The sequence below is a fragment of the Plecotus auritus genome (genome assembly GCF_963455305.1).
Source record: "Plecotus auritus genome assembly, chromosome: 3".
NCBI classification, from domain to species: Eukaryota; Metazoa; Chordata; class Mammalia; order Chiroptera; family Vespertilionidae; genus Plecotus; species Plecotus auritus.
In genome coordinates, this window is record NC_137772.1 from 191,201,741 (window position 1) to 191,228,434 (window position 26,694).

The window sequence follows — 26,694 nt, forward strand, 5'->3', positions numbered from 1 at the left end:
GCCCAGTGCGAGAGGCAGCCAGGTCTTCTATCAGACTTCATTATTTTGTTTGAAGCATCATGACTATCCAAAATACAAGAGAGACCCCTTTTAAAAGATCAAAATTATATCCCACACATACTAAAATATTTCTGGATGAAATAATATAACACCAAGGATGTGCTACAAAATAATATAGCTGAAACAAGACTGGTCATGGTTTGATAGCCACTTAAGCTGGTACATTGGAACACTTTATACTATCCTACTTAATATTGTGTATATTTAAGTTTTTCTATAATAAAATTATTTTTAATCCCAAACTACAATAAATGATTCAACCATCATCACATTAAAAGTCTTGCCTCATTTTAATCTGCTAGTCCTATTTATGACAAGAGGATCAGGTAGCCAGGCCAGGGCTAGTCATGCTGCTACCACTAATCAACTATGTGCCTTGGTCTGACTTAGTCTCTTTTGTTTTGAGTTTATGCATCTGAAAAAATGAAATGGTTGGATGAGATGATATATAAGTCCCCATTTAACTACAACATTATTATTAGAATTATAAAACACAGTTATTGTGTAATACAGTTAAGAACTGCAAATGTTACTGATAACAGACTACGGCCACATGCAAATATATTTAATCCCTCATTTATTTATTTATTTGACAAACATTTAGGGAATGTTTACTATGTGCCAAGCAGTGTTACATGTAGCTAGAATACAAAGTTAAATGATAGAAGTCTGCCTTCAAGATCCAATCTAATCATGGAAGATACATGTTTAAACACATGAAAACAATACAATGCAAGGGATAATGACAGAAATAAGGGAGTTGAAAATACCAAAAGGCTTCCATTTTCATATGCAGACAGTGAAAGAAAGTATCAGGAGATGAGACTGGATAGGAAAGTAGGGATCAGATTGAGGACTATGAATGTGATACCAAGGAATTTGGATGGTATCTTGAAAAGTGATAAGGAAGGCATTTTAAAGATTCTAAGCCTGGAAATGATGAGATCCAATTTACATTTTAGATGAATTTCTGCAACAAGAATTTGGATTTGGTGGTGGCTGGCAGTGTTTGAAGAACAGAGGAGAGAAACAAAGAAGAAAAGGGAAGTTTATCTAGTAGTTAGGATACCTAAAATTATCCAGCAGGATATGACGAGGGCTGGAATCAAGGCAGTATTAGTGGAGGTTCCTGAGATACTGTTAAAGCAGCACCTTGGGTTCTAGATTAGGAAGAGGAAAGTACACTGAGTTACATGAATAAATGGTTGTTAATGTACAATAATCAGTTCCTTCTTCAAAGATAAATAAAGCAAAGATTTTAGAAATGCAGATTTTAGGTACTCTGCTATATTCCCTCATTTTTCAAGATAATATAGAAACAATAGCATGGAATGATAGCATCTATTCATCATCATTACAGCTTCAAACACAGTGCCTAGCACAGAGTGGGTGCTTAATAAATGTGGGTTATGCCCTGGTCAGTGTGGCTCAGTTGACTGAGTGTCATCCCATGCACCAAAAGGTCACGGGTTTGATTCCCGGTAAGGGCACATGCCTGAGTTGTGGGCTCGATCCCCAGTAGGGGAGTGCAGGAGGCAGCTGATCCATGTTTCTCTCTCACATGGATGCTTCTCTGTCTCCTTCTCTCTAAGATCAATAAAACCTATTAAAAGAACAATAAATGTGGGTTGTGTTTAATGTGATAAGTTAAAAAACAAATGAAACAAACAGTGCCACATGGTGCGGGAGGTTAACTCCCTGCTCACTGGCCATATTAGCAATGACGTGATAAAAAGCACAAGTAAAAGTAAGGAAAGATGAAAATTCTTTATCAGGTGATTTTATGCCCCTCTGCAATTTTTCCATTAAACCTTCCAGGTTTTTAAACTATTATGTCTTAAAACAATGAAGCAGATGGTTGAATTCTTGTTATTAAGAGTTAGACTACTTCTCATATGTAGTCTATAAGATATTTTTTTCTTATAAATGATATAGTACCTTTTATCTGAGCCCCCAAAAGGGCACTTCTAACAGAAGTATTAGAAATGCTCAGTCAGTCTCAGGTGCCACAAAACCATAAGGACTTTTGTCCTAATTTTTACAAAACAACAGCAATATTTTTCCCTTAAAACTATTATCTTCATTTGAATAAAGAGGAAAAGTAAAGTACATAAAGTTAGATAATCTAGACAATGTCCTGTTATTAATGACTATTCGTCTGAAATTAGAAAATTCTGCCTATCTTTTAATTATTACCTCCTTACACTGTCAGGTTTTCTCAGTAGTGAGCCTATGGCAGGGGTGGGCAAACTTTTTGACTCGAGGGCCACAATGGGTTCTTAAACTGGACCGGAGGACCGGAATAAAAGCATGGATGGAGTGTTTGTGTAAACTAATATAAATTCAAAGTAAAGGAGTGGAGGGGAGAGCAAGAGAACCCTCCGCTCTTTCAGCTCCGCGGGCCGGATAGAACAGCCGAACGGGCCGGATCCGGCCCGTGGGCCGTAGTTTGCCTACGGCTGGCCTATGGTACTAAACATCAAAACTTTGAAATCTGATCATTTGATTTTATACCCATAACTTTATAAAATGGTAATACCACCCCAAATGTTATTGACAACAGCAATACAGGGTGGGGCAAAAGTAGGTTTACAGTTGTGAGTATGCGAAACAGAGTATTCTTGTATTATTAATTACTAGAGGCCCGTTGCAGGAAGATTCCTGCAAGAATAGGGCTTCCTGCAGTGGTCTCCGCTGCCCCGCCTGCTTCCCTCCCTTCTCCGCCACCCTGCCTGCTTCCCTCCCTTCTCCGCCGCCCCACCTGCTTCCCTCCCTTCTCCGCCACCCTGCTTGCTTCTCCGCAGCTTCACTCCCTTCTGCAGTGCTTGGCTTCCTTCTATGCTGTCTTCAGTATTTGCTCTGTGCCTGGATATGCAAATTAACCACCATCTTGGTTGAGTTAATTTGCATACTTGCTCCTGATTGGCTGGTGGGTGTGGCTTGTAGCAGAGGTACGGTCAATTTGCATGTTTCTCTTTTATTAGATATGATTGTATTATTCTCCATACAAACAACTGTAAACCTTCTTTTGCCCTACCCTGTATATAATCTATAATAATAAAAGCATAATATGCTAATTAGACCAGTTGTCCTCCCAGACATCCTTCCTTCTGGACAAAGCCGCAGCGGGGTGGGGGTGAAGCAGAGGCGGCGGGTGGGGGCCATGGCCAAGGCCCTTGCACAAATTTCGTACATCGGGCCTCTAGTTCATAATAATTAACAAAACATTGATCATGTGCCAGGTAATATGCTTAACACTTTATACATATATTACCTCATTTGATTTTGATCTTTGTATTAACCCTAAGAAATGGTACATAAAGTATTGCCATTCTACAGTACAAAAAGATGGGGGGCTTAGAGAAAATGTGTATCTTGTCCAATGACATACAACCAAAATAAGCCTGTCAGACTCAGTAGGCCAGGACTCTTCACACCTATGTAGTATTGCCGCTCCTAAACCATATGAGGTATGTGGGCAGGTATTATTATCTCTTCTTTAAAAATCCGAGACTCAGAAAATTGACACTTGCAAAAGGTCACACACTTAGAAATGGAGCCAGCATCAGGCTCCTAGTTCAGGGCCTCTACCACTCTACCTCCGATACTGGACCTGTTCAATGAAACAAATCATAACCACTCCACAGGAATTAGCAAAGTATAAAGTCCCACCCTTGTTTTAAAAAAATCAAACACCAAATGGCTTTGTCAACATAGCATAAAGATCATGAGGTTCTAAAAAAAGAGCTAATGAAGTTTCTTTTTTGACACATCAAGGCCACCTTTAACTCAAGTCATAAAAAGAGCTAATTTAGAAAATAATGCTTTTCAGATTTCTGATGTGTGCTTTTGTTTTCCCAATATTTATGTGTTTCTTTTAGAGTCCACATTCACTGCCAAAGTTTTCAGTACTTATCTGAGACTTGGGTAAAGGTTAAAGAGCAATTTTGTGTCCCCAACCCATAGAGAAAACAATGTCTACAATTAATCCTCACAGACTCTACTGCCAAATAGCAATCAGGTGCATTATTTCTCGGATGCACTGTGTGTGTGCCCGGGCAGTGGAGAGGGGTGAAAGAGGGTAGAGAGAAACATTAAAAACAAACCACATTTGGGGGACTCATTTCTTCTAAGGGCCTTACATCTTCTTAGGCATTTGGCGGCTGACAAGATGATCCTGCCCTTGAATACAAGGAAGTTGCACCCAGTCTCACAAAGCCCAGCTTCAATCACTCCAAACAGAAATCTGGACTTCCCTCCAAGACAAATATGGAATTCAATCTGTGTGATGCCTTGAATGCAGCAAATTAATTTGCAATCCTTTATTATGACCATACATGGGAGGGAAAAGAGCTACCTCGTTAGTCCCTCCTTAAGGGGGAAGCAACAGGGGGAAAAAACATATCATTTAAATCCCATAGCAAAGTTTTCAAACTTTTCCAGTAAGATACACACCCTAGTTGAGTCATCAGCATAATACTCTACAAGTGTATCATCTCAATACTAATTACCTTTCCAATACATGATTGTTCTAACTTTGTGCTAATTCTACTCAGTGTGGTTAAGAAGCTATAACTTGTTTCATTCTTTTCCTTTAGTCCAGTGGTCGGCAAACTGCGGCTCGCGAGCCACATGCGGCTCTTTGGCCCCCTTGAGTGTGGCTCTTCCACAAAATACCACAGCCTGGGCGAGTCTATTTTGAAGAAGTGGCGTTTGAAGAAGTTAAGTTTAAAAAATTTGGCTCTCAAAAGAAATTTCAATCATTGTACTGTTGATATTTGGCTCTGAGTTTGCCGACCACTGCTTTAGTCATTTAACACTGTAATTTTTAGAGTAAATGCACTGCCCTTAATTCACTTAGGTACTTAATCTATAGCTAAATGAATAAAGAAACCACAGCTGAGCAAAAATTATACCTGAAAATAGCCAAAGCACTGAGGCAACCTAAAGAAAACTGTTTCATGAATCAATGAGAATGTTCTAAATCCAAAATTAAGATTATTAGGAGGAAAATTCTTTGAAACTAGTTAATATGTGGACATTTTTCAAATATGTTTAGCTATTTATCAGCTAGTTGTATAAGAGTTGTATACCACAGTCTTTTAGGAAGGGTCTATCTCAACTGAATAGTAACTATCCAGCTTGAAGATCAGTTGGAACCCTCCTCTGTGGTATTTTAAAAACCATCTCCACTGACTACTATCCAAATATTTGTATATGGCATATGGGATACTGAATGAAAGGCGATGAATTTCCTGAAATCTTTCATAGGCCATGATCCACTCCCAAAGATCCAAAGCTGTTCATAATGTTAGCTTGATACACTAGGCCAGTGGTTGGCAAACTCATTAGTCAACAGAGCCAAATATCAACAGTACAACGATTGAAATTTCTTTTGAGAGCCAAATTTTTTAAACTTAAACTTCTTCTAACGCCACTTCTTCAAAATAGACTCGCCCAGGCTGTGGTATTTTGTGGAAGAGCCACACTCAAGGGGCCAAAGAGCCGCATGTGGCTTGCGAGCTGCAGTTTGCCAACCACTGCACTAGGCAACTCCAGCTCTAAGCTTTTCCTACCTTAAAAGTACTTGATCCCACCTACCACATTGAAAATGTGTTTCCCATTCTTTCCCCATCACATTAAAAACAAAAGGAAACAAAACAAAAACAGAGTTTTAGGTGAACTCTTCTCCTGAAGCTAAAAATGAATGAATACTTCTTTGGATACCAAGTTGATAATGAATCTACTTCTAAGACTCTGAACTGGACTGCCTGAGTTTGAATTCCTGATCTTGCTAACTGTGTGATCTTAGAGAAGTCAAATAATCTGTCTAAGCCTTGATATTCTCATCAATCAAAAGGATTCTTATGAGTTAATAAAAATTTAGAACAGTACCTGACACACCATAAGTGGTCAATTTAAAGAAACAATTATTATTATTACTAGAGGCCTGGTGCACAAAATTCGTGCACAGGGGGAGGGGGGGGTGTCCCTCAGCCCGGCCTGCACCCTCTACAATCTGGGACCTCTCGGGGGATGTCCAACTGCTGGTTTAGGCCCTGTGGGATCAGGCCTAAACGGGCAGTCAGACATCCCTCTCACAATCTCCAGGACTGCTGGCTCCAAACAGCTCGCCTGCCTCTGCCTGATTGCCCCTAACTGCTTGTGCCTGCCAGCCTGATCATCCCCTAACCACTCCCCTGCCAGCCTGATCGACGCCTAACTGCTCCCCGGCCAGTCCGAATGCCCTAACTGTCCTCCCCTGCAGGCCTGGGTTGCCCCCAACTGCCCTCTCCTACTGGCCCCATCACCCCTAACTGCCCTCCCCTGTGGGCCTGGTCACCCCTAAATACCCTGCCTTGCCAGCCTGGTCTCCCCCAACTGCCCTCCCCTGCTGGCCCGGTCACCCTAAGTGCCCTCCCCTGCAGGCCTGGTCTCCCCCAACTGCCCTCCCCTGCTGGCCCGGTCACCTCTAAGTGCCCTCCCCTGCAGGCCTGGTCTTTCCCAACTGCCCTCCCCTGCAGGCCTGGCCCCCCCACAACTGCCCTCCCCTGCAGGCCTGGGTCCCCCCCAACTGCCCTCTCTTGCTGGCTTGGTCTCCCCCAACTGCCCTCCTCTGCCGGCCTGGTCACTCCCAACTGCCCTCCTCTGCTGGCCTGGTCACCCCTAACTGCCCACAACCACCCTCCCCTGCAGGCCATCTTGTGGTGGCCATCTTGTGTCCACATGGGGGCAGCTATCTTGTGTCTTGGAGTGACGGTCAATTTGCATATTACTCTTTTATTAGATAGTATCATTGCTATCAACACTGTTGTTAATTTGAAAATTATACTGTTAGCTTGTCCCTCTGCCATTCCTCCAGAATGTGGAAAAATCTATCAGAAGTTAATTAGATCTCTGCACTACTCCTAAGTTAAAGAAAATGATACTTTGATAGTTTGGTCACCAAATTACACATTTTAATGAACTTAAGTATGTGATTTAACATCATAAGGACTCAACTATAATAGCAGTTTAGGATTCATTTGAATCTCTTATGGGCAACTGTTACAGATTTCAGTCCCTAAGTTATGAGTATTAAACTTTAGAAATCATGAAGCTAAAAATAATCACAATACATTTGGAGAGACAGATGCATCTGCAACTAGGCTACAACATAGAAAATAAAACTAATTTGAACAGGGGATTAAATGGGTTCATTTTTCCTGGGATTAAAAAACACACACATCAGCAGCCACAACAAGAAATAATAAAGATTGAAAAGTTATATGTTATGAAATATAACATATGCAAAATGAATATGCCATAGTTATTACTATGTTTTCAAGCTTTTGTATAAAACCTAATCTATACATATTAAAATACTAAGGTAAAAAACACATTACTATCAGAAGAAAAAATAACCACAAATAGCACATTTGCAACACCTAAAAACAAAGAGTTAGCTGAAACCGGTTTGGCTCAGTGGATAGAGCGTCGGCCTGCGGACTGAAGGGTCCCAGGTTCGATTCCGGTCAAGGGCATGTACCTGGGTTGCGGGCACATCCCCAGTGGGGGGTGTGCAGGAGGCAGCTGATCGATGTTTCTCTCTCATCGATGTTTCTAACTCTCTGTCCCTCTCCCTTCCTCTCTGTAAAATATCAATAAAATATATTTAAAAAAAAAAAACAAAAAAAAAAACAAAACAAAAAAAAAAAAAAAACAAAGAGTTAAATACCAGTACAACAGTAATACAGAATTAGCAGCTATGTTTATTTGGATCTTACTATGTATTAGGCACTGTTCTAAACAACATAAAGTGTCCTACCTTCATAAAGAATTTCTATGAATCAATAAAAAAAACCACAAAATTTGAAATGAGCAAAAATCCCAAATAGAAATTTCAAAGAAAGCACAAACACCCATAAACAAAATTAAAGATGTTCAGAGAAATTAAAATTAGAACCCTAATGAGACATGATTTCACATACCTAGATAGGTTAAAACATAAAAAGCTGTCAATATCTAGTTTTGTTGAGGAACAATGCTAACTCTTATTCACTGCTGGTGAAGGTATAAATTGTACAATTGCTTTGGACAACAGTTTGATATTAATCAGTAAATCTGAACATGCACATCCACATACTCAATGCCCAAGCAATTCTGCTGTAGGTATCTACCATAAGAATACTCCTGCACATGTGGAATAGGGGGCAGTGCTTAACAAAGTCACTGAAGCATTGTTCCTACAGACAAAACAAACGAACAAACAAATAGGAAGCAATACAAATGACCACCAACAAAAATGGAATCCTATCTAATAAAGGAGTAATATGCAAATTAACCATCACTCTGCAACAAAAATGGCAGCCCCCATAGCCACAAGATGGCGGCACCCAGTCCCTTCAGCCCTGCTGCTGGAGTGTCCGGGCCTGTCTGCCGGAGCAGTGGGGCGGATCCAGCCACCCTGCTCCACCGCTGCTGCAGTGTTTGGGCCTGTCAGCCCCACCCGGGTTCGAAGGGACCAAGCGGCGAGGCTGGATCCGCCCCCAGACATGGCAGACAGAGCCCGGACAGCAGGGCTTGGGGGCTTCCTTGGCATGGCGACAGCGGGGAAGCCCCACGACCAGCAGACAGAGCCCAGACAGCAGGGCTTGGGGGCTTCCTTGGCATGGCGACAGCGGGGAAGCCCCACGACCAGCAGACAGAGCCCGGACAGCAGGGCTTGGGGGTTTCCTTGGCATGGTGACAGCGGGAAAGCCCCACGACCAGCAGACAGAGCCCGGACAGCAGGGCTTGGGGGCTTCCTTGGCATGGCGGCAGCAGAGAAGCCCCAGGCCCAGCAGACAGAGCCCAGACAGCAGGGTGTGGGGGCTTCCTTAGCGCGGCAGTGGCGGGGAAGTCCCCAGACATGGCAGACAGAGCCCAGACAGCAAGGCTTGGGGGCTTCCTTAGCAAGGTGGCATCGGGAACACCCCCAGGCCCCACAGACAGAGCCCGGACAACAGGGCATGGGGGCTTCCTTAGCAAGGTGGCATCGGGAACACCCCCAGGCTCACAGACAGAGCCCGGACAACAGGGCATGGGGGCTTCCTTAGTGTGTCGGTGTCGGCGAAGCCCCCAGGCCTGGCAGACAGAGCCCACTGCAGGGCATTGGGGCTTCCTTCGCATGGTGCATGGTGGCGGCAGGCAGAGAGTGGACAGCAGGGCATGGGGGCTTCATCTCCATGGCTGCAGAGAAACCCCCAGGCCCCGCAGAGAGCAGAGAACCATGGGACAGGGCCTAAGCCATCAGTAGGACATCCCCTGAGAGCTCCTGGATTGTAGAGGGTGCAGATTGGGCTGAGGGACCCCCGTGCATGAATTTCGTGCACTGGGCCTCTAGTAATATATATACTGTGGTATATTCATATAACTGAAAACTACACAGCAGTGAAAAAGAACAAAATACCACTACATGGATAAACTCAGAAACAAAGCTGAAAAAAAAGCAAGTCCTAGTATATAATACATACTGTATGATTCCCTTTAACTGGTGTTACCCCAATAAATTCAAAAAAAATAAATAAAAATTTTAAAAAGAAATAAAGTTCAAAACAAGCAAACCTAGAAAATAACATCGAATCAATGGGATATATTCCTAGGTCAGTGGTCGGCAAACTGTGGCTCGCGAGCCACATGCGGCTCTTTGGCCTCTTGAGTGTGGCTCTTCCACAAAATACCACAGCCTGGGCGAGTCTATTTTGAAGAAGTGGTGTTAGAAGAAGTTGAAGTTTAAAAAATTTGGCTCTCAAAAGAAATTTCTATCGTTGTACTGTTGATATTTGGCTCTGTTGACTAATGAGTTTACCGACCACTGTCCTAGGTGATAAAATTAGTATAAAACAAGAGAATGCTTACTATAAAATTAAAGACAGTCATTACCACTGGGAGGAAGAAGGGCACACAGGGAGCTGCTGGGACATTGGTAAAGTTCTATTTCTTTTTTTTATTATTAACTAGAGGCCTGGTGCATGAAAATTCATGCACTGGAGGGGGTCCCTCAGCCCAGCCTGCCCTCTCTCACAGTCCAGGAGCCCTCAGGGGCAGGAGGCAAACTGGCGATCAGGGGAAGGCGACGCCCCCATCACACCTCTGCTGCTGCCACTGCCCGCAGCGCAAGCCTTGGCTGGCCCAGGTTACCTGAGCCTCGGGTGGCCCTGAGTGGCTGGGCACCAGCCATCCGAGGCTTGCCTGCGCCTCAGGCCAGCCCTGGGCGGCTCAGGGGCTGAGGGGACTGGAGGACACTGGAAGCAGGCCTGTGGAGCGGCAGGCCCAGCCGTGCCACACACCTGCCACCCTGGCGGGGGTGAAGGGACTGGGCTCCACCATCTTGTGGCTGTGGGTGCTGCCATCTTTGAGGGTGTGGCAGTCAATTAGCATATTCCCTCCTTATTGGCTGTGGGTGCCACCATCTTTGTAAGGGCATGATGGTCAATTAGCATATTACATCTTTATTAGATATGATCCTCACCTGAGGACATGCTTAGAGAGAGGAAGGGAGAGATATAGGTAGGTAAATAGATAGGCAGATAGATAGATAGACATCAACTGGTTGCCTTCCATTTGTGCCCCAACCAGGGATCGAACTTGCAACCCAGGTATGTGCCCTGACTAGGAATCAAACTGGAAACCACTCAGTACCTGGGATGACACTCAACTAATTGAGCCATACCAGCCAGAGCTGGGAAACATTTTATAACACAGAGGCCATATTCAACCAAGCACTGCACCCAAGACTGATGTGAGAGCAGGAGAGAGATACTCCAGTAAAAGATACTCAGATATCTAAGTCTTCAGTAGCTGACCTATCCAAGACAAACCCTGGACAGTTGAGATCAAGACCCACAATCAAAAAGAACCCTTTATAAAATAAGTGGTCATTCTATGTGTTGTATGAACATAGACACAGCTTTATTGTGATTCCCTTGGGGGCAAAACATGATCTACACTAATAAAAGTGCAAAATGCAAATTGACTGTACCTGTGCTACGCCCACAAGCCACGCCCACCAGCCAATCAGGAGTATGCAAATTAACCCAACCAAGATGGCTGCGACCACGGAGCGAGCAGGAGGCGTGGGTTTCTCTGGCAATGGAGGAAGCCAAGCTTCCTGGCCTGCCCTGGCCTCTGCTCAAGGCTACAAAGTTTCAATTATAGAAGATAAATAAATCCCAGATACCAGGGCCTCCACTTGGGTCGCCGGGGGGCATGGCTGGCCTGCAAACCACCACAGGCCCCTCGCCCAGGCCACCTTACGCCCTAAGGGAACCCCCACCCTGATCCGGGATACCCTTCAGGGCCAACAAGCCGGCCCCCACCCATGCACCAGGCCTCTAGCCTATCTAATAAAAGAGTAATATGCAAATTGACCATCACTCCAACACACAAGATGGGTGCCCCTATGTGGTCAAAGATGGCTGCCCCTATGTGGACACAAGATGGCTGCCACAAGATGGCCAGCAGGGGAGGGCAGTTGGGAGGGACCAGGCCTGCAAGGGAGGGTAGTTGGGGGCAATCAAGCCTGCAGGGGACAGCAGTTGGGCGGGACCAGGCCTGCAGGGGAGGGCAGTTAGGGGTGACCAGGCCTGCAGGGGAGGGCAGTTAGGGGCAATCAGGCTGGCAAGGGAGTGATTAGGGGGTGATCAGGCTGGCAGGCAGAAGCAGTTAGGGGCAATCAGGAAGGCAGGAAGGCAGGCAAGCAGGCGAGCAGTTGGGAGCCAGCAGTCCTGGATTGTGAGAGGGATGTCCCAGATTGGAGAGGGTGCAGGCTGGGCTGAGAGACACACCCACCCCCCCATACACGAATTTCATGCACCGGGCCTCTAGTGTAGGCATAAAGTGCAACAGAAAAGATCTAGATGGAATATAAAGAAATATTTCTACAGCTTTCAGGGTCATGGTAGACTAATAGACAGAGGGTCTTATTTGATTTAGGCAGAGCAATAGAAGCCTCCATCACAAAAATCTGTTTCAAATCAGATCTTTCAGTTAAAAGGTTTTCCCACTAGTCTTCCCCTAATAAAATTAGAAATTCTCTAATTTTCTACTGACGTTTTCTCCAAGTACAATGAATCTGTGAACCTGAAATAAAAATTCTTTAGAATATGCTTTTATTTCCATAGGAAAGTAAGATGATAATGCTCTCTGAAAGAAAATATACACACTGCACATTTATTTTTAAAACTGCTTATGATTAGACCACTATCCTCTTGGAAACTAACTTCTGGGTGGCAATGAAATACACACTTAAGGAAAAAGTTGTCAGACACAATGTGTTCGTATCTTAAATATGTTAAAATATTATTTTAAAAGAGTCAAACATCTGTCTATCCAGGGTACCACAAAGATTCAGATTAGAAAAAGTGGTACTGCCATGGATTTCTACCAGGTGAAGGCTAGCATGCTATCTTTTTTAGAGGGTTCTTGACAGAGTGATATTCATTACCTTGCTGATTAACCACAACCCTGGCCCAATCTGAAGCCTTACAGCAATTTGATTTTATCAGCATCAATAAGGTAGCTCCACCTTTTAGAAGCAAACAAAAATTAATCAAACTTCAACAGATATCAGAATATAAATTTATTAATATAGAATGAAAAATATAACTGTGACAGAAGAAAGGATGCCTGCTCATGGACACATGACCAATACTTTAATTACAGCCAGATTTATATGGATAGCCCAATTATAATCAGAAGATTCCTAGGTATGCCTGTAATCAAAATTAAGGAAGTAAGAAGAACTGAAAAATTGTTATTTTTGTGGGGTTTTGAAAATAAATACTTTTTAAACTGATTTTTAGAGAGAAGGGAAGGAAGAGGGAGAGAGAGAAACATGGATCAGCTGCCTCCTGCACATCCCCTACTGGGGGTCGAGCCTGAAAGCCAGGCATGTGCTCTGCCTGGGAATCAAACCAGCAACCTTTTGGTGCAAAGGATGACACTCATCCAAGTGAGCCACACCAGCCAGGGCCCATAATTTTTTTTGTTTTGTTTTGTTTTTAATTAAGCAACTACTATGTCCGGGCACTCTTCTAGGTGGTAGAGATATAGAGATCACTCATTACAGAGAGCTCATATCTAAGCAACAGCTAAAGAGTATATATTTCACAGAAATTTACTATAATATTATTAAAAGCAAAAAATTCTGGAAGCAATCAAAATGTTCAAAATAGAGCTGTGATTAAATAATGATAAATCCAAATGATTTAAAAATGTAGATCTTTATGAACAGTATTTTTAAGCAGTAATTCATGATGGGAAATTGTCATGATACAATGTTAAGTGAAAAAAGCAGGCTATTAAAGTGTACAGAGTACATACATATATACATGCATTTCCTATCCCTTTATATACATCCAAAAGTCATCCAAGTATTGTAAATGATCACTTTTTCTTTATATCTTCTTTAATTTCCTAATTCCTAAAATAGTATTAATTGCCTTTTATCACAAAGGGGAAAAAAACACCTGTCAAAGTAATTTCAATCAACACAATACCAGGAACTCTTCAGATTTATGTATTAGAAGCTATTCAGCAATACCAGTCCTTGAACCTCTGCCTTTGAATTCTGAGAGAGAGCTTATCTTTTCCTAGGCCTTTAAGGCAGCGGTCCCCAACCTTTCGGACCTCACAGACCACCAGTGGTCCACAGACCACCAGTTGGCAACAGCTGCTCCAAAGGTTTCCTTAAACCAGTGGTCGCCAACCTTTTGGACCTCACGGACCACCAGTGGTCCGTGGACCACCAGTTGCCGACAGCTGCTTTAAGGGATACTCTACAAGAATGCGCAATACAACCGAGTAACACACCCTATGTTTTCATCCAACATAGTCTCTTATTTCTAGCTGTCTGCTGAATATTCCAACTGAATGCCTTACTCACATAACTCATATTTAATTATGTCCAAAAATAAATGCATTAACTTTTCCCTATTGCAAACCTTCTAGCAACCACATTACTGTCCATGGTAATAACCTTTCTCCCATTCAGTAAGCTTGGAAATCAGCCTAAATTCATCTCTCCCTTTCCCATTTCCAGTTCATTAATAAATGGTGTCAAAATCTCTCTCCCAGTGCACCTTACTCTTCCTTCTTACTTCCACCACACTGTCAGTCCAGGCCCCGATCGCACTGTCAGTGACATTACTGCACCAGCATTCGCGTGGGTCTTCCTGATGCCATGCTCTCCCATCTCTAAGTCACAGCTCCTTATGCAGAACTTGGAAGATGTCACCCATTGGCTCAAAAACTACTAAAGCCTTCCTCTTTCTACCACTCCAATCTATACCTGCCTTTTATTAAACCCCATAATTTGGATCCACCCTAACTACTTAACTTGATTTTCCGTTATACACCAGTCTCCTCCCTCATCAACCAACAGACATGCCATAATCAATCTTACCACCAAGCCTTGGGATATCTGAATTTAAAAAGAACAGTCCTTCCATTCCCCTATATTCATACTTAAAGAACTTAATGAATTTTCCTCTTCTACATAGCTTTTCTTGATTAACCCAACCTCATTTGCTTCCCTTTTCAGAATTTGTCTAGCACTTATTACGAATCTCACAATTAGGCATTTACTTCCACACTCGTGTAAGTGGACTTACTGTTATATATGTTAGTCATCTATTAAATTCCATACTTCTTGAGGACAAGAGCCATACCTTATTCTGTCCCCCACAATATTTAGCAAGAGGCAGAACTCATAGAAAGTACTCAATATTGGATAATTGATTCAGCAAGAAATTATCAACTTCAGTCCCAGCCTCTCTTTAACATGCATGTAGCGGTTTAGGCAGGTAGAGCACCATCCTAAAGGATATCATAGGAGACTCTTAAGCACATTCTCATGAAGTCCTTTTAGGTATAATTCTGTAGTGATGACAGGGGGGTATGCCCCATATTATTCCCAAAGTTCTAGGGAATAATACTTGGTGTCCTCTAAGTATAAACACCTTCCAACCTCCAGGAGAACAGGCACTAGGTCTTTTGAAAGAGTGCTTTGATTGGAATGAATGTCAAAGAGAACTGCATATTAAAACAAATGACCTGAATAGAGAGTCCTGCTTATTCATAAGTCACCAAATCTCAATGAGCCTCAGTTTAACTCAAGAGGGGCCATGCTGTTATTGTTTAAGTGATAGTAACTGCCAACTGATGAGAAATATTTTCGTATGCACAGTTGGAGTGCCCATATTTATGAATTTCTTTGGAGTCTTCAAAGGGCTTTCTACATACCTGATCTTTTATTATCTGACCTTTCCCAAATACAGGGTGAAATGGACACCAAGTATCATTTAAAACAGAGTTCATATCTAACACATATTTCATTATATGGTTAGTATGAGAATGCAATTTTATCCAAACACAGGTTCCTACTTATTCTTCCCTTCCCTTTCTGCCACCTTCTACCTAATTAGGACTATCCAAAATTTATGGTTTAAGTCTTAAAGGTTTTACAACATTTCAGAAATGTACCTATAATTTTCACCAATGTTTACAGTGTATCGGTTTCTATTTCCCTTTCTGCTCAAGTCTAAAAACAGGGAAACACAGGAAGTACATACACATTTTTTTATTAAACCCAAAAATATTTTATTAAGACAAACTGTCAATTTTTGCATAACAGTACACCCAGTGTATTTTTAGAAAGGATTACTGGTAGTTTGATTTAATCTTAAAATATGGCATTGGTCCCACTGGTGGCACCTGAAAACAGGTGGTAGAGGACTTTGACATCTTTTAACCATATGCACTTCTCTTGCCCCCACCCTATGCCTCTCCCGCCAGTCTGCAAGCCTTCTTTTTTCTTTTCCTGTTCTTGTCTTTCACTTCCCTTCCTGTAGTGCCCATAAACTTTTATTATTACCACTAATGGCACTAAAGCTAACACAGCTGCCAACAAGCCTAGAAATAATACAATGGATCTAATTCTAATTGGAGTCTTCAATTAACTTTTTGGTTGTCCTTAGAAAACAACTTAACCATATTCTGATTCAGTGGCCCAATCCACAAGACAAAAAAAAAAAAAAAAGGCTGTAGAAAGTAAACGTATGTGAAGAAAAAACCTAGAATGCTTTTCAGCTCCAACAGTCTAATACAGATTATACATACAAAGTTCAGAATCATGATTTGCAGGTGCAAGTTTCTGAAGGACGAAAAAAGGTGGGACGGGGGCAAACTAGAGACAATGTCTGACACCATTTGAAGTTGGAGTCATGTTAAGCTGTTAAAATATAGGAAGGGTTAAGTAGAGAAGACAGAAAGAAATCAAGGCTAGACTCAAAATTAAAGAACTTTAGCACGAGATACTACAGTCCTGGGAAATTCTTAAGGGTTCCATAAAACTTTATGGGAAAGGCACATAATTATGTTCCTACCACAATCCCCTCTCTCAGTCAAATGCTCTTGGCGCTATGGTTTGATGCTGCATTCTCCCTACACAACCCTAGTTGCTCTACACAACTATCAGAAAAAAGGTCTTTTGTGGATTTCTTTCTCTATTTCTGTGGCTAATGGTATCCTTATCTTCTCTGCTTAATTTCACAGAAAGGAAACAAGAGACAATTTATCACTGGCAGTATACTTGCAGGCTGGGGCAGGGGTGAGGTATAGCGGGGGGGGAGGGGGGGCGGTGAAACACAGCACAGGATGCAAGAAACAACAGAAACACAAAAACTCAAGAGTTCTAAAGCTGGATAAAATAAGCATTTTAAAAATGGCAAATAAAAAGTTATTTTATAAAGCAAGTTCATCTATCCTATCCAGCCACATGTCCCAATCCTAAAATAATCCAGGTTCTCGTGGCTGCCTAAACAGTCTTTACATCTCTATGCTATAATGTCCTCCTGCTGCTTGTTGGCCTGAAAAAACTCCAACTCAGCCTTCAAGTCTAAGCTCTAACACTACCACCTCCAGGCAAAGCTTCTTTGATTCTCCCAAACCCGTGCTCCTTTCCGTTAAGTGCTCCGCACACTGCTCCTTCACTACAGCAGCAGGGTGCTAGTGCAATTACTTCTATACCTGTGAGTATAGCTCTGTGGGAGCACCGCGTCTTTCCATCACTGCATCTCCTGGTACACAGGACGTACCTTATCGGTCATCCCATAGGTCTCAACACACATCCATCCGAGTCTCTTTCTTCCAACCCAACCTAATTTAGAACTTCATTATCTATCTCCTAGATTATTATTTTTTAATAATTTCTTTTTTTTTCAAGGACATGCTATTATTGATTTTAGAGAGAGGAAGGAAGAGAGAAACATCAGTGTGAGAAACATTGATCGGTTCCACCCAGTATGTGCCCTGACTGGGGACGGAACCCGCAACCCTCTGGTGTACAGGACAATGCTCCAATCAATTGAGCCACTGGCCAGACTCTCCTAGATTATTTAAATCAATCTCTTCATTGGTCTTCCAATTTCTGGGCCCTCTTCCCTGAAATCCATTCCACATTCATTCCTGCCACTGTAATCTTACCAAATTACAACTTTAATTAAATGTACCAGGTTGAGCAGTTGATGATGTAGAGAATGAAAAGCTGAAAAACACCTGTTCTCTAAGCTCAATGGGCTCAAATCCAATAGACACAGAGAGAAGTAAATAAGTAAGTAAATAAGTAAATAATTTATCAGGTGTTATAGAAAATATCCAACTCATGCTAATTCCTTGGCCTGGCATGTCCTTTACTTTAAATGGTCAATCCATATTTCATTTTATATAGGAAGCCTTCCTAATCTCTCCAGCCAGAAGCAATCTCTCCTTCCTCTGCTCCCACAGTGCCCTTACCACTTTCTATTTGAGTTTATGCCCATGTTATGTCTCTTACTGGATGAAATCTTTCTAAATGGAAGGGCAATATATTTTACATGTCTCTATTTTGCCATGGCACCTAATACAGTGCCATGCAAACAGCTGATAAATGTTGAATTATGATAGCTAACCTCACTAAAACATTATGAGTTTGTGATTCCTTTAGGATTTGCTACTATTAAGAATACCAATGGGCCAAATATATGCAATTCAAGACTGAAATTTTTCCATTTTAGCCACTAAAATAGAAAAAGTCTATTCTGTTTGGCTAGATAATAGTGGACATATGGGGAATATCCTCAACCAGATTTGAAAGATGTATCCAAACGAAATGGACCTCTATTATAAAAACACAACAAAAGGCAACTCCCTAGTTCTACAAGCCAGGCAGCCAGCCTCTGTGACAAATACAGAAAAATTATGAAGGGCAAACATGGTGTGGTGTTTCCATAATGGGGGCAAGTCAATGAGCAAATGCTTAACTAAGTAAAAATGCCCACAGCTTAGTAAAAATCAAATTCATTGAGACAAGAAAATACTTCAAAAGTGGATCATTAAATAAGATCTTTGACCTCTCAAATAACACAACTTTCCAGAGGGGAATACTTAAAGCTTTTATCCATTCTTTAAAGTCTACACCCAATTTCCTGCAACAGTGCTACCATAAGATACCTCTCCTTATTAGGATCCCCAATTCTTTAATTTCACTTTTGAAATTATGTCTGTCCTACCTCTACCCCATTCTTTCCCCATAATTGTTTTAGTTAAATGCAACAGTTATGTGCAGAATGAGGTAGATAGCAACTCAACTATCATTCACTGAATCACAAGAATTAAAGACTTCTAACATTTCATGATTTAAAACGCAGCACTAAAATTTCTACTTCTCAATTTTGGCCAAAAACAAAGCTCAAAATTAAAAACACCTTTTAAGAAAATGCTATGTCATAATGATATTTATCTGCTCCTAATTGACTTGAATGAAATCAGAACATCTGATTATATCATTTATTTCAGCATTAAAATTGCTGTGGGCAAAAACTGTGTTTCATACACTAATTTTATGGAGTCCTTAGCAAGCTGCCTGTAGCAACTTTTAATCTACAGACCTGAGTTTAAGTTTGCTATTAGAATTAAGTAAGATATATAAAAATGCTTTATAAAACTATATAGCATAATACAAATGTAAGGTGATACCAGTATTATTATTACAAGAAGCTCTCCCTAAGAGCAAGTCCCCCCGATAGGAAATCTGAATAGAGCTGAATTATTTATGTATATTTTTTCCAAGAGAACTTATGTTTGACATGCAAAACTGTAAATAACTCCTAAAAAAGGAAGGAAGAAGCGGGAAAGCTGGGGGGCGGGGGGGGGGGGGATGTACAAGAGAAATCAAACCTGGGTCTTAGGGATCAATTTCTAACTCTTCCACTTACTATCTACCTATGTGACCCTGGTCACTTCACCTCACTAGACTCCAGTTTCCTCATTTGTAAGTGGGGATTAAATGAGATAATATTTATATTTATATAAAGTACTTAGCACTATGTCTGCTACATAGTAAGTGATAAGTAAATGGTTACTGTTACTGATTAAATTAATATTATACCCATACCCTAACTGATGACATTCAAGAAGAAAAAGGTGCCAAGAACATGTCAGAATGGAAGCTGATATACAGAGATCTAAGTTTATATATTACTGTAGGGAGACAAAGTTTGAGAAACATAGATTACACAACGCATTTTCATATAAATGTGCAAATTACTTACTGTGTCTCCAGGATTGCTGAAGAATCTAGAGAACCGAAGCCAATATCTCCAAGTCATAAAAGCAGAATAGCAATGACTGTATGGAAGGAGAACAGGACCAAAAAATCAAAATAAAAACTTTAAAATTTGCTTATTGATGTATACAGAAGCTTCTTTGTTGCCATACTTTCAATTTTCTAAGTTTTCACAGAATGAAAGCTAGGCCCCACAGCAAAGGATGACAACTTGCTTGCAAAAAATAGATCGTATTAACTATCATGCACAGCCACTTAAGTTTCTGCCATCTTGTCCTTTATTCCGGGCACATTGTTGTATTTGTGGCTGATTTTGAGGTATTAAACATTATTAACTCCATCATATTAAGTAACTGAAAAGCAGTAAAAGTGTTCCAAAATTAGGAAGAAAAGAATCCTCTCCTGAATCAGAGGTAGAGAGAGCAAATAATTGTAAAAGGTAAGAAAACAGTGGATACTGCCTGTGCATATGAGATCAGAGTCTTATATACTGTAACACGAAAAATCCATAACGGTGGAATCAATAAGATTCAGCAAAAGACAAGGAAAACAGAAAACCTTCTGCATGTGTGGCCAGAGAATCAACATCATTTCGGGTTGTCAACTGGTCAATGTTAATTCAGGGGATAGCAAGGAGCTTATTTAAGAATTTAAAAGCTGAGCATAATACAGGTGCTACTATCATAAGCTACAGACAAATTGCCAAAGTTTGAGGCCCTTTTGAATTTACACAACACCAGTGTGAATAGTCAGGTTCACTACATGACATGTAATTGCTAAGGTCTTCCTTAAAATTTGTGCAGAGACTATCTACGAGGGGGGCTACCTGTCTCGATGGATTTTCAATGTAGACAAAACTAGTCTGTTATGGGAAAGGATGCCCCCAAAATTTCTATCAGTGAAAAGGTGAGAGTATGTCTGGTGTGTTTGTTTGCTTTTTACTAAGAATAACTGTTCAAAACCAAACTTGTACTTACAGGAACATAACTTTGTTATAACAAACTACAGTTGACTTATAAACATCTCCATGAAATTACCAGCTTAGATACTGATAATTTTGTCAATCGGGGGTTGGTAAATGAAAATAATATACTATCACCTATTAATTTAAACTGTTTATAAAACAATCTTTTTAAAAATTTTGTTTGGCCACTTTTACCTTATAATAGTAACATAAATATATGGACTTTATATCCTGACTTTAGTTCTGCTACTTTTCCCAGTAGGTTTTGAGCTCATCAACCATAAATTATCCTGCTGTGGGAGTTTACTAGAACTACCCCATTCAGACAAGAGAGAGCAGTTATTATATTCGTTCACAGAGACTGTGCCTCTGGAGTTCTACTTAAAACTGAGTCACTCAGGGCACTGACAAAGGAGTTGAAGGGTCTGCATCTTGCTGGATAGGGAAGGACAGGCAGTACCTTTACCACTGCCTAGCTATATTTTGTTTCCTAATCTTTAAATCCACTTGAGTTTATTGTGATGCCAATACTTAGATAACCAATAACAAATGTGAACTATTCCTGAAATTTCATAAGTAAAATCAATTGGACTATTCATTCAACAAAGCAGTATTTACTGAGTAGGCCTATGCTAGGCACAGTGTATTTCTATAGCACCTTTTGTTTCACAATCCCAAAAAAGCTTTCAAAGTTTCCTTAAAATAAAGTATCAGTGATTGAATGTCTCTCATTTTATACATGTAAAACACTCTATTCAAAATCCTGATTCAGGCATTATAAGTTTAGCAATTTGTGGAAATAAAAACCAAAAGGGTTAGACTGGCATTCGATCATTAAATTCCAACTTCACAATTTAATCCAAAAAAAATACCCAGTGCCAAGTGATTTTTAAAAACTACAAGACAAATTATATGATTCAGAAATTCCATTAGGCAAAGGAGTTAATATAGTTATAACTTCTTATTTCTAAATCCTTATAGGTATGCTACTAGGTACGAAGTCAAATTTATCAGAAGTCCCACTCAATGGTTAACTTTAAATTGCACAAAGAGCAACTTCCAAAAATTGATTAAATATCTAACATGCCAAAAACAATTTATTTACTGGGTTTACATTATTTTGGAGCTCTGTCTAGAAAATGGAGCCCTAAATTTAGGTGCCAGAAAAAAATATTTTCCCAAATCAATTATTTGAAACTAGAGACCTTAGAAAGATCATCAAGAATGGGAGAGAAAACAAGGAGAGTGAATAAGCACAGGGATCCTATATAATCAAAGGCTAATATGCAAGTTGTCCCCCGGGGAGTTCGAAAGACCAAACTCCCAGGAGTTCGACTGCTTGCTATAACGTGCATTGACCACCAGGGGGTGGTGCGGAACAAAGGAAGGCCACAGCCAGCAGCTGGCAGCCAGCAGCAGGGCAAAGGAAGGCCCGGATCAGCCCTGATTGCTGGCCAGGCCTAGGGACCCTACACGTGTGTGAATTTCATGCACTGGGCCTCTAGTACAGGTATAAGCTGGAATGCCTGGGTTGTAATCCTTGTTCTACCATTTTCTAGTTATCTGACCTTGGTACCTCGTTACCCCATCTGCAAAATGGGAATAATACAAATATCTACTCCATATTGTTGTTGTATGGCTTAAACCCAGGTAAATCACTTCATGTAAGGGTTTATCAGCAAGTAGCATTACCTAAAGTGTTTGCTTATTATGATTATCATATGACTTAATCATCCAATCATCTACACAAATGCCTTGCCCTACTCAGAGCCTTCCTTAACTGGCCTAGTGGAATTTAATACCTCCCTCCTTGACTTCTCCACAATATGCATTGTGTTTCATAGTTATTTGGGTAAAATTCCCTCCAATTAGAGTATATCTCCTTGAAGATAGAGACCACATCTGAGTACAATGGGCAGCAAATATTGCTCATTGTTGTCCTTCATTTCTCTTTCTAAAGGTTCTGAATAATAATACCCTGCTAATCAGCAAACCTTTACCTGGAGACAGGAGCTTTATGTAACCAGTGAACTTAAATATTAATCATACTTTGATAAATATTCTCTTAAGACTTAAACAAAAACTTGGGAGGAGGGGGAAAGGAGGCAAGAAGGATTCACTTAATATTTTTAAACTACTGGTCAAGAATATCTTTTAAAATTAATTTATTTTTAAAATTTTCTTATGCTTTAAAAGCTTACTTTCATTATCTCATTCAAAAAGCCCATAATGCTTTTAATATAAAAATACAGTAGCATAATTTCTGCATATGTCATGTCTAACCTAATCATAACTTGCCCATCTGCTGATTTGAATGTAATCATGGGATGCTGGATGACAATATGCTTGCTTGATTCACCCTACACTATATATGTAAAATAAAATGATTTAAACTTGACATCAAGATGTACATCTTTCTGGCTTTGATTTCTGCTCCCTTTTCCCTCTTAACAATGTGCCATTTACCACACACACACACACACACACACACACACACACACACGCCTTCAATTTATCTAGGATTACCTGAGAAAGCACCTTCAAGTATCCAACTTTGGTAACACAATGAAGTGTTGCTCTTACTTAGAGAGAAGAGAACTTTTCTGAAAACAAATGGCAGAACTGAACCCAGTGCTTTGTTACCAATTTCAACAAAGTTCGATTTTTCCTTTTGAAATTAATTTTTCCGCATAAAAACTGCTGAGGACACCTATTTACCTGCACAAATATTCCTAGTCTTGATTCTTTTAATTTGATTCTCAACTTTAAAACAAATGCAAAAACAAAAGGCTAAAGAATAATTGCACCCACTTAACATAGTTTTTCTAATTTTTTCATTCCGCGGTGGCAGTGCTTTTCAAAGGAATACCAAAAGTACACCCTATTTGTTTCTCATTCTAAACACATCCCAACCAAGGGGAAACATTATCGGCCATCTTAATAAGAAGAATGGAAAGTGCAAAGCTAAGACAGATCAAACCAAACATTTTTTATTCATTGTACTCCTTTTCAGATCAGAATTTTTCACATGAAAGTACTTTGAACCTATACAATGACAAATGTCATCATAATTTAATAATATTTTAAACTAACTTCCCTCCCCTCAAATAGTAACAAGACTGGCTAATTCACATACAATACCTCTCAGCTACTGGGTAGAGAGTAAAATAAACTTAATTGTTTTATGTATCCTGAGGTATATAAAGAAAAGCAAATCAAACACAAAGAGGTTTCCAGTGTCTTACATACACATACATATATGATTGAGACAATGAACTTTCAAAGACCTTCACTGGCTTTAAATCACAGACCCTGCCTTTAAGGTAGGGAGACCTGGCAAGTTTAAGCCTCCATCCACCCCAACCGCCGAAGGACAAGGTCTCCCTGGCCAATCCGCATCTTACAACCAGGAGTCATACATTAAAATCACGTTGTTTCCTCGGATTTTAGCCGTCATAAAGCTAATACTAAGGACTTTCCTGAGCAATTGCCTTCTCCCAAAACTTATCAAAAGTTACGTGAAATAGACAAGAGCGTTGGTTCTGCATTTTATCTCGTGAAGAACAGAATCACACTTTTGGTCAAGCCACCACGACTTCCAGCAGCACCACCAGCTCAACACCCCCCGCCCCATTTCTTTTTATATCTCTCCTCTGAACTACACCCCGAAAAGCGATCCACAAAAGTAGCAGCAGTAAACGGGAGGCTCCTGGTTTGGGGAAAATAAAGTTTGCTCTTTGGCTGTCAACCTGACAACTTTCTAAAGGTGAAACGTCTCCTACTCGATCGGGGATAACCGTTTTGATTCGCATACTAAACAACCCCTCGTCTGTCCGCGACGGGAAAGGTGCAAAAAGGGAGAAAATGATGTGGAAAGGAGGGTCTGCGGGGCCAGCGGTGGGGACGGCTTCTGAGCCCGGCCGCGCGCGCTCCGTGCTCCTGGGAGCGGGGCGACTTTGCCGGGTCTGAGGCATGTTTAGCAATCTGACGCATCAGTTTTTAGGAATGGTACCCAAACAGCCCCCACGACGTAGGGGCCGCGCCTAGAACCCCTCCTCTCGGTGACACCGGCTGGAGGGCACCGGACGGGCGAGCGGGGGGTAGCCGGAGAGGATCCACCACGGTTGTTATTGTTTACGAAGCCCAGGCAGGACCGGGAGCCGGGGGCTCGAGGGCCGAGGAGTGGAAGGGGGAGAGGAGCCGGGAAGGACAAAGATGCCTTCCCAGGCTCGAGGCTGCCTCTCCGGACACACGGGGCCGGTATCACCCCGGGGATCAAGAGGGCCAAGGCCGTCACTAGAGCTTCACCAGAGACATTACCAGCCCCGAAATTAACCCGGCTTTCCCTGGACACCCTAAGACACACAAGATCTCTCCCTTCTGCGCGCAGAGTGAGGGCAGGTGCGGCGGCCCGGCCCCCCTCGCAGCCCCGGCATCCGCGCACTCACCTGTCTCCGGTCGCGCCAGCGGCCGGCTCAGCCTCCGCACGGACCTCAGCCGGCCCCGCGCCCGTCCGCTCCCTCCTGCCAGCTCCGCCCTCGCCCCGCCCCCGGGAGGTGGGCCTGGCGGCCGCGCCAAAATCTCGAAGCGGCCTCCCTCAACTCTCGCGAGCTCTCCCTCCTCGGCTTCTAGGTGGCAAGGCTGTTGCCACTCGGCCCTGACGTCACACGCACCACAGCCGGAAGTAGCCTTCTGTCGTCAGCGATGGCCTTCAGCCTCACACGTCTGCTCCGGGTGAATTTCTGATTGGCCCCGGAGGGGTTGACTGGAGAGTCAGCACTTGCCTCCCTGTCAACCTCACTTCATTTCTCTCTTCTCTACCCAGAGCTGGTTCAGGTCTCTCTTGAGAGTGGCCCAGTGTGTGGTCACATTAGGCACATGTCCTGAATGTGGTCAGAGTTTTTTCCAAGACTTCACAATGCATTTGCACAATGCAATGCAAAGAGTGTTAGAAATAGGGGCTGGAAAAAAGAGAGAAAGAGAGAGAGAGAGAGAGAGGGAGGGAGGGAGGGAGGGAGGGAGGGAGGGAGGGAGGGAGGGAGGGAGGGAAGGAGGGAAGGAAGGAAGGAAGGAAGGAAGGAAGGAAGGAAGGAAGGAAGGAAGGAAGGAAGGAAGGAAGGAAGGAAGAGAAAGAAAGAAAGAAAGAAAGAAAGAAAGAAAGAAAGAAAGAAAGAAAGAAAGAAAGAAAGAAAGAGAAAGAAAGAAAGAAAAAGGAAGGAAGGAAGGAAGGAAGGAAGGAAGAGAAAGGCTGAGGGATACATCTCCACAAATCCGTACATTTCTCAGATGAGGAAAATATGATCAACCATGATGGATTGGCTGGTCAAGTCATTTTCAGTCAGTAGCTATGGGATCCACCAAGATTCCCTGACTCTTCTATTTCATCATGGCTCAATTCCAGAGACCTGAGAGGGGGTCAGATTTGGAAAAGCCACAAAATATTTGGTGACAAACATGAAAATTTTGCCTGCGTTATCTTGGAAAATCTAAAATAACTGACAATGCTGACCTATTTTTTCATTAGGATCAGAGAACTAGAGGAAAATCACCTCCCTGTAGTGTGGTGTAGAAGTGATGGCTTTGGGAAGATGAGGCATTGGAATTTTAGTAGAAAACTTATTGGAAAAAACAAGAGAATAGTTCCCAATTATCGTTGACAAACTTATCTTAATCTGAATACTGGAGATTTTATAAAAGACCTTAGCTTTTAGACTACTAAGATAATATAAAAAGCTGATCCTGTGCTTGCAAAAAATATAATTAAGAGATGCCAACCATTATCTTTAGTTTCACCAAGAGCAGGTGACCCTGCAAAAGACTTAATGAAGCCCTAACTGGTTTGGCTCAGTGGATAGAGCGTTGGCCTGCAGAATGAAGGGTCTCAGGTTCAATTCTGGTCAAGGACATGTATCTTGGTTGCGGGCACATCCCCAGTAGGAGGTATGCAGGAGGCAGCTGATCGATGTTACTCTCTCATTGATGTTTCTATCTATCCCTCTCTCTTCCTCCCTGTAAAAAATCAATAAAATATATGTTTAAAAAAAAG

General features: G+C 41.7%; 1 protein-coding gene across 2 annotated transcripts in view; it reads right to left on the reverse strand.

Moving 5' to 3' along the window:
• Nucleotides 1–25,195, reverse strand: part of STK38L (serine/threonine kinase 38 like) — a 73,124-nt gene extending 47,929 nt beyond the window's left edge. Inside the window, exons 1-2 of one of the 2 annotated variants that reach the window (XM_080661461.1) lie at nucleotides 25,097–25,188; nucleotides 19,671–19,746 (exon numbers count right to left, since the gene is read on the reverse strand). The gene's annotated coding sequence lies outside the window, so the exon portion shown is untranslated. Of the gene's footprint in view, nucleotides 1–19,670; nucleotides 19,747–25,096 lie in introns of both variants that reach the window. The other variant, XM_080661460.1, reaches the window with a different exon arrangement.
• Between the last annotated feature and the right edge of the window lie 1,499 nt (nucleotides 25,196–26,694).